The sequence below is a fragment of the Protomyctophum bolini genome (assembly GCF_963924005.1).
Source record: "Protomyctophum bolini genome assembly, chromosome: 4".
Taxonomy (NCBI): Eukaryota; Metazoa; Chordata; class Actinopteri; order Myctophiformes; family Myctophidae; genus Protomyctophum; species Protomyctophum bolini.
Genome location: NC_137865.1, coordinates 33,731,461 through 33,740,762, shown reverse-complemented (window position 1 = coordinate 33,740,762; position 9,302 = coordinate 33,731,461).

The window sequence follows — 9,302 nt, the reverse complement described above, 5'->3', positions numbered from 1 at the left end:
GCAGCTCATGATTTGAGGTATTTTGTCCAAAACTTTGGACCACTCCTGAAAAACCTTTGAAACCAATCGTAGCCAATCAGGATGGAATTATGAAAGATCTGACAGATCCGGCTTGATCACATAATTATAGAGATAATGTGTTCCTATTTGCTGGAGTATTGGACAAAATCTGTATGAGTTATAGAAAATGTGTTTTGCTAAATTCAGCCTCCTGATGACACTATAACAGGCCCATTGGCCTCCAGGGAATGTGCATGCCAATCGATCTACCGGTGCCGGAGATTAGCTGCACGGACAGACGGACAGACGACAGAGGCGAAAACATAGCCTCGATCACGCCTTCGGGCCTGGTGAAGACAGCAACATGACCCACACTGTCTAAGGGCTGTTTATGTCCAAACACTTTGTAAACAGGTAAATTGGAAATGAAGTGGAAGGCTCAGTTTGTGCAGATCCACAGGTCAAGATTATAAAGCCAAACGGTTTCAAGTGGACCAATGCTGGCCAGTCTTCTCTTAGGGTTCAAAACATTTAGAGAGCCAGAGAGTCTATTGCTACAACAGGGATAAACAGTGGTGACATCATCGACTGTTATTCTAAATATACCAAGTGTAACAGTGTAACAAATAGATTGGTACATCTTGGTGAGGGCGCCAGTAAGGTAATGCAACTCCTGTCTTTTGTCTTCCTCTCTACTGATGAGGAAAGTTGATAACATTCCCTTGTGGTGTACATGCAACAGTAGAACGCTACTGGTCGAGAGGAGAGGCATGTTGACTGATGGAATAAAGGGGAAGAAGGAAATCAAGGGTTGGGAAGAGAAGGCAGGGTAGGTGAGGAGAGGATATGGAGATACGCGTGACATGTCGCGATGCGATGTGACATGATGATAAAAGAGGAGGAGAGAGGAGCCTATAAGGGCTGCTCTGCTCGATGGATCTAGTCTTCGAACTTTGGGGATGCGCCAATCTGCTAGCACTCAGGAAGGCAGAGTAACTTTTGTGAGTGAGTTATTCCAGCCGAGGCTTCTTTTGTAGCCTGCTGGGGCTGTTTCTGATTTCACAGTCCAACTCCCCCTCCTCCCTCCTAGCCAGCTTCTCACAATGGATTCCCCCTACCCATCACCTCTTACCCCCTTAGCACTACGAACTCATACTAAGTTGCATTTACTCACGCACACATTAAAACAGTCCTGTGCAAGCACAACAGGTGTTTACACTTGCCTGTCTGTCTACACATTTCTAATGGTGATTTATGAAGGATGAGGGGAAATTAAGCAAGAAGGTATTATGTCTGAGGCACTGTTGAGGTCTGCGTTGTGTGTGGGGTTTTCTGCCTGAGAGGCTGGTAGCTGCTGCTGCACACATGTGAATCTCCTGATAGATGGATGGATTCACTCTCATGGCTTGCAGAACGACACGCACACATACACAGACGCACACATGCACGCACACACATGCACAGAAAAAGTGACAAGCTCTCTTTCAGGAGAAGGGGCAAAAAAAACATGAAAGAGCGCTTCCCCCAACATGCTTGTGGTGTCAAGGGGCAAGTTCCACTCCTTTTTTCTCCCCAAACTGCTATGAAATGTCAATTTCTACTCACTTGAAAGGTGGATGGCAAAAATAAACACATGATGTGTCAAACTGACTAGGCTGTTTTCGCCCAGTCTTAAAAAGGTGCAGAGGATGATTGAATCAATTGTCAAAACATCTGCCATGAAAATGTATAAGAGAATACAGCAAGGCTTCGGCTAAGAAGAACAAGCAAGCCTGCCATTTCAAAATTGAGCAGTCAACAGAGCACTCAAAACAGCAGATACACAGTACACACTCTAAAATGTTTCTCCCCCCCTTTTGCCTCCCGGCTCCCTCCCTCTTTTAGCCCACTCCCTGCTTTTAAGCCCATTCTCTCCCTCCTCCCTATATCTCCTTCTCTTCCTTCTTACCACTCCTCCCTTTTCATCTCTCTCTCTCTCTCTCTCTCTCTCTCTGAATGAGTTGCCCTCGGATTACTGGGGCTTGTGAAGGTCTATCACAAACATGTGTGCAGGCTTGGAGGCAGTTGCTGGGAAGTCCTCCGTCCAATGGCTCTGCCTGGATTTCTCACAAAGAGCCTGAGCCCACTGGAAAATAAAAATTCTCATCCAGTTCAAAGGCAGAAACTTATTGGCTTGTTGCAGGATATTATTTTCCACTGAATGGATAAACAGGAAAAAACTTCTCAACCCAAACCACTCTCTCTATAAGATACAGGAGCCAGTTGGCAAATTAAGTTGGATCCCTTGAGCCCCTTTAAGCACAATTTACACTGCACTGAAAATAGCCGATCCAGGATCTTGTAGATCGGCTACACGTGACACTTGGGCATTATGCACGCCTGTAATCATCTCCGCTCCTCCTCTCTCTCCCTCTACTATTCTGTTTCTCTCTGTCTGTCCTTCTCCTGCCCTCGGTCTCTATCTGCAGTCTGTCTCTGGGCATGTTTTTGTCTCCATATCATAGCATCAAACGACGTGACATCTTGGGATCTTGGAATGTTGGAGGATCATACAAGTCAGGCATGCCAGTAAATAATGGCTATTTTAAACATGCAACATAATCTCAGATCTCCAATGGACTTTGTGCTGATTGTTGCCCTTAATCTGAATTAGTTGTCATGGTAATAGTAATATCAGATGTGACTTCTTAGACCATAGGTCCATAACAGAGGCAGCAGAACGAAATTACACCTTTCTGGTGGTGTTTTATAGAGAATCTGAAAGTGTGTGTGTCAGCTCCACCTTGTGGCTCTTAAGCAGCAATATCACTGGATTGTGTATTTTTAGGAATGTATGTCTTTTATTGTTTTGGAGATTAGTGTTTGTTCACACTGTTCGTGTGTGTGTGTGTGTGTGTGTGTGTGTGTGTGTGTGTGTGTGTGTGTGTGTGTGTGTGTGTGTGTGTGTGTGTGTGTGTGTGTGTGTGTGTGTGTGTGTGTGTGTGTGTGTGTGTGTACTCCCTAGCTGGGGAGCCACAACCTGTGATGTCATGACATACTTTTTATTTGTGTTTATGAGGGGATACACAGGTTTAATGTTTGTCTTTAGTTCAAAGTTAGTTTAGTAAACACATTGACAATGAAAGCAAATTTTATGTCATAATGTGTCGTTCACGTCATATTGTCTCTGTATTGTTAATGGCGTTTGTGTTGGCACCGTTTGTTTTAAATCAGCATTACATCACCTAATCAACATGAGTTAGACATGTAAAGTGTGGGTGGCAAGAGCAAGACTTTTAGGTGGCAGGGCATCCACAGCAGTTGGCACTGTGAGCCCAGCTTCTGTCTCAGGTCCCAGGAAGACCCTCATTAGGACCAGGCAGCCAGTACCCTCCTGTCTGCCCTCCTCAGCCTGGGGGACTGTGACAGAGAGTGGATCACAGGGGCCAAGTTACAGCTAGGGGACTGCTGCGGGGTGGGGATTAAAAGGATCGGGGTTGGAGGAAGGCTGTCATTACCTTGCTTTGATATCCTCTCTGCGAGGCCACGGGTTAGTTGTGAATTTGAACATAGAACGCTTAATGTGTGGTATATGAATTACATTGATTGATTGATTGATTGATTGATTGATTGATTGATTGATTGATTGATTGATTGATTGATTGATTGCAAAAGGTACACAGAAGACGTATCTAGGTACAGTATCTAGGTGCTCTTTTATGGCAGTTTTGAAGGAGGGTAGAGTCACACTTTTTGATGGCTGGTGGTAGGGCGTTCCACATTTTGGTGGCATAATAGTAGAAACATGCCCATGTTTGTGCCAAATCTGAGGGGAACGAGATCAGTGGAGCTCCCACTGGTGTTGTGCCTGTGGCTGTTTCTTACTAGTATTTACTATTTTGACAGGTACATACTGACATACTGACAGTGATGCCCTTTGTGGACTGAACTGGATTCTCATTGAGTGCAATGCATAGGGCTTGAGCAGAAAAGCAGCAATCACCACTCAAGAATGCCTTCCTGGGCACTCTTTTAGCTACTGGGTAGGAGTCTGCAAACGGGCCAGAGGAGGGAATGGAAAAATCCACAGCATTTAGGTAAAGCCATGTCATAAAGGCAACACTAATGAGCCGGAGGTTTTAAGAGAGGGAGGGGAGGGGGAGAGAAATGGTTTACATATGGATGTGAAAGAGCGCTGCCTTCCGAGCTATGTTGTGTATTTAATGATGCAGAGTAAAACCTAGTCCACATGCCTCTCATTCTGCTGGTGTTGCTCTCACAGTCCCCTCTGTCTCTGCTTTAGGCTGATGTTATCATCACGTTCACATTTTAGATTTGACACACATACCCTCATAATCATCCACAGAGAAGAATCAGAAACAGAAAACACTATTATGCCAAGAAAAAGGTTCATATAAGGACAATGGCATAGGCATACTGTATGGTGCGGCGATAGTTATGTAACTTATATTAGTACTAGTAGACTTGTACTCCAGTAGATGCTTTAAGAGTGCATTCTCAGATTGGTAATCTCACATCTTCGACCTATAGGCCGATTCACAGTGGTGAAAATCACACCTGTGTGAAGTGAGCAGCACTCTTATCATCGTACATCATTATGACGTAACATGTCTATTTGCTCAGACTCATATGACGTAAATTCTCCATTCATTGTCAATGGTGTGTGTGTGTGTGTGTGTGTGTGTGTGCGTGCGTGCGTGCATGTATACCTTTATATAAAATTGATTTGACCATGATACATATCATGGTCAAATCGCAATTTCCGCAATTTCTACAATTTCCAATTTCCGCAATTTCCACAATTTCCAATTTCCGCAATTTCCAATTTCCGCAATTTCCGCAATCAGCCTAGACTTCAACAAAATAAATTATTTGATTTGTAAATTGTAGATTAAAAAAATATATAATTGCAGCCTCAGTATCCTGTATATTAATATGTTTATTGACTGGAGGCTATGTGTACCAGTGCACCACAGATTGATATAATGTAAACTATTGCTTCTGAATAAAACCCTGGATGACTTTGTGTTCCTCAAGCTACAAAATAAACCATCCTCCAAGCAACATTAAACTGCTAAGACTGTACTTTTTAATGTCAAAAGTGTTCATTTGATTCATATGCCCATAAAAAGCAAGAAAACAAGCATGAAAGAAACAAACAAAAACAAAAGATCAAAGAAAATAAAGATAACCTTTTATGTGAAGTGCCTATAAGAAAGACCAAAGTAACCATTAAGAAACATTTGGCCCTCAAGCATCCTCCAAACTTACCATTCCTTAGTTCCCGAATATGGGTAGTGGAAATACTAAATCAGGATCTTTACAATACAATAGTGTAAACTCACCCCTCCTCAATCTATCCTCCCCCTGGGGCCTATTTCACGAAACTTGGATTAGAGATTAAGCCGGGCTTTAACACATATCCTGGCTTAATATATCCTGGATCAGTGCTTAACCGGTTTCATGAAAGCTGGTTGATCTTGCCAGATTAATTTAACCAGTTAACCTGGATATGTTGAGGCTTGATTCGGTTTCATGAAAGTGATGCTACATAAGTTACCATGGAAACTTATGCTTTGGACTTAGCCTGCTCCGGACCAGGCTAACAGCCAGGTTTAACCTAATCCTGATGTCTTTACTGTTCATTAAGCAGTCAAACTGATCACAAACCAATGATGTTTTCCAGATTTATTCAATTATTATGGGTTTATGTTGCCTTATTTGTATCGGTCTGCATTAAAGGACTAATTTAAGCACTATATAAAATCAAATAACCAAAATATATAGGCTGCACAACATCATGACAGCTTGTGAGCTTGTAGATCAGCTGCTTTTGGTGAATGTTCCCCATGAATAGGTTTGCTGTCGTGCAAGTGCACGGTTAAGAAGAATTATTATATTATATATATTATTTTTTTGTAAAAGTGAAAACCACTAAATATTACCATTACTCATTGTTTTACAACATATTACCATTATAACGTTTCACCCATAGTCCTACATACTTACACCTAGAAACCCCATTCAAACCTATTTAGGTTCATCCTACGGTGGACATCTGTGCCTGAAAAGGAATCTTTGAAATGTTTCATAGTTTTAGAAATATAGTGCTTTCAAATTTGAGACATTTATAGGCAGATAGTGGCACTTCAAAAAATCACTTTCACCTAGAAACTCCATTCACACTTTGTAAAATTCAGCTTACTGTGGAGACACATGCTGGAACTTTTTACTTTGAAATGTTTTGTAGTTTCTGAGTTATTTAACTTAAACGCCCAATGTATTCTCAATGGCAATAGCACAAATTTTGGCCTCACCAGTCTGGCCCCTGTCTGGACAACAACCCCCTTCCCCAAAGGTAGCTCCCTCAGAGGAGGGAGTTATGGCCAAATATCACAATGCGACAATATCATTATGCTTACAATATTAAGAATTCTGTTTTAAGTTAATAGTAGTGGTAAAATGTAAACTATATTTTTGGGGTAGTTAATCATTCAGTCTATCCACTATTGAGAGTATGTTCTCTCTTTAATTACAGCAGCAGTATTTATTTTAGAAGCTTAAGTCCTTGTATCAGTAAGTCTTGAATAGATTAGTAAAGATAATGAGATATACAGAAGGGGGCTGTAATGCAACTATTAAGGATGCAAACTGCCTTAATACCCCATGAAGAAGAAGGATCAGTAAATCTTTGATCCACAGAAGGGGTCTAGAGACAACAAGCCAGACTGTCTATTAAGCCAGGCTTGCTGATCCCGGCTCGCCAAATCCGCCAATTCTGAGCCTCGCTTGGCTTTAGTGGAACGGAATAAACCAGGCTGTAAAGATCAGGATTTAAAAAGCCTGGTTTTGGCCTATATCCTGGATTAGTTAATCCAAGATTCGTGAAATAGGCCCCTGTGCTAATGCTGCCATGACTCATGTAGCTGCATCGTGCATGCATGCATTGTCTATCAATTTAACATCCTTTCCATGATTCTCCATGATACTGTAGTCACCACATTTAGATTTTTCACACTCACTGCCAGCACTGTGACTGGCAGATAACAGGCAGCATGTGACTGATTCTGACCTCATCTATAGACCCAGTGGTACTACAGGACATGACCGCTGGAGTGGGTGAGAAAAATGATGCAGAGGAGGCTTACCCAAACACAACAGCTGAGGGGGCGCCCGCTGGCCTAGTGGTCCAGGCGCATGCCACATGTTGGCTCTGGCCTGACAGAGTGTCGCGTGTTCGAGTCCCGTTCATGACGACCTTTGCTGCATGTCTCTCCCCCTCTCCCTCTCTCCTGTCTGTCTTCACTGTATCTATCAATAAAGGCACAAAAGCCAAAAACTAATCTTAAAAAAAGATACTGTATCTCAAGGGGTTATTATTCCTAAATAAAGAATTTCAACAAATGTGTTTATTTTCCTGCTTCATTTTCACCAGCTTGGTATTCTTGTAAAATAGACATCTTCTCATGCAAAGACAAAGGCAACAAATTTAATAGGTTCTCTTCCATCATGTTGCGTTGTATATCATTTATCGTAAAAAAATGTCTGGATGACAAAAAGCTATAATTTTACTCTGAATGTGAAATGCAAATCTAAGCCATTAGCCAATAGTATTAATGATATGACTTATATTCAAATGCTTACAATTACAAGAATCCGAATACTGAAAGAAACACACACTAATACCTCTAATAACATGTATTCCAATAAGACAGAGACTCCAATAACATGGCCTGCAGCATACAAAAATAAGCAAGTTTTAATGTTCATGAGTAAAGCTTAATTATCCATACATGGCCATTTACAAGCATATTGCCACAGGGCTCCAGCTTCACAACAGTCCCCAGTCTAATAGAAAATAACATTATTGTGTGCAGTCAGAATTATTCACTGCATTACCCACGATTCATAGCATGTATTAACGTAAGCAATTTCATGCATATGGATACAGTGTGGGTCTTAGCAGGGAAGCTCGTGATTGCTCTGAAACTAATTTCACAATCATTAGTTTTGGTGGCAGCATGAGTGACAGAGTGCATTTACAAAAGCACTGTTACCGCACACCGAAAATGGCCGATCTACAAGCTCACGATACATGGTCACTCATGGTCAGCTTGCAGTGCACATCTGGTGGTATTTTGGAAATGTGTAAGAGGAAGTTCTAAAGATGATCAGGTGTGATCAGCAATAAGTGCTACTGAGAGAGACTAGACAATCAGATTGGCAGCATGTCAGTAGACCTAGTGTAACGCCCAGGATTTTAACCCATGGTCTCTCGCATGCAATGCCAACATCTTAACCATTAGCCTAAAGGGAAGGGATTCCCCCCTTGGCCTGCAAGAAATATATTAGGCTATTTGTCATCAGGCTTTAGAGCCTGTACTACTGTTATACTCACCCCCTTTTGACCTCCCCCTCTGGGAAGCCTTAGCTTAAGTTTCATCTTTAGGCCTATTCTTTGAAACATTATACTTGTGGGCACACTGGGCAGTGGGCACCTCAATGTTAAATTGGCTATGTTGTTTTCCTATTGTAATAAATGTAGCCCCTATATACTTTGGAAAATGGTCAAAAATAGTAAAGTATATATATGAATCTTCCCTTCAACTTATTGTTTATCCCCAACATGACATATACAGCTAGAGCTCTTGTACGATTGTGTGATCTTATTTTATGTATGGCTATTTATAAAAAATATTTCAACTGTAGGCCTAAAATACATTTCCATCACTGATGTAAATAAAGGGCTGAGTGCTTGAGGTGAAGGCACAATCATAAGACATTTAGCCTGGAGGGAAAATTAATGAGTCATAGCTGAGTGCTGAATTCCTTACCCATAACATACCCAAAGCAAAGCCACTAAATCACCTAAATGCTTTATGGGCCATTGTTCACAATAAAGATGTAAATTGTGTTTATGAAGTCCTATAAATTCATGGGGATAGTTTAATATATAGCTAATAAAGCTGATAAAGTGGACGTTGGGTGAAATAATCATTGTATATAGGCCTAAATGTGGTTTAGATTGGACTATAAAAAGAAGGGAAGAAAACATGAGAATATCATAATTATGCTCAATCACAAAGTCAGAAAGGGGAAACAATGAAAATAAATTAGTAATTATGCTTCATGGCTAAACTTATTAGATTTTTACATAATATGTAAAAATCTAATAAGTTTAGCCATGAAGCATAATTACTAATATTATTAGCATTTGTAGATTCAGTATCTATAAAACAGAGCAAATCAGTCTAGACACTACAGTCAATGTAAATGGAGATATTGGATATTGTAATAGTAGA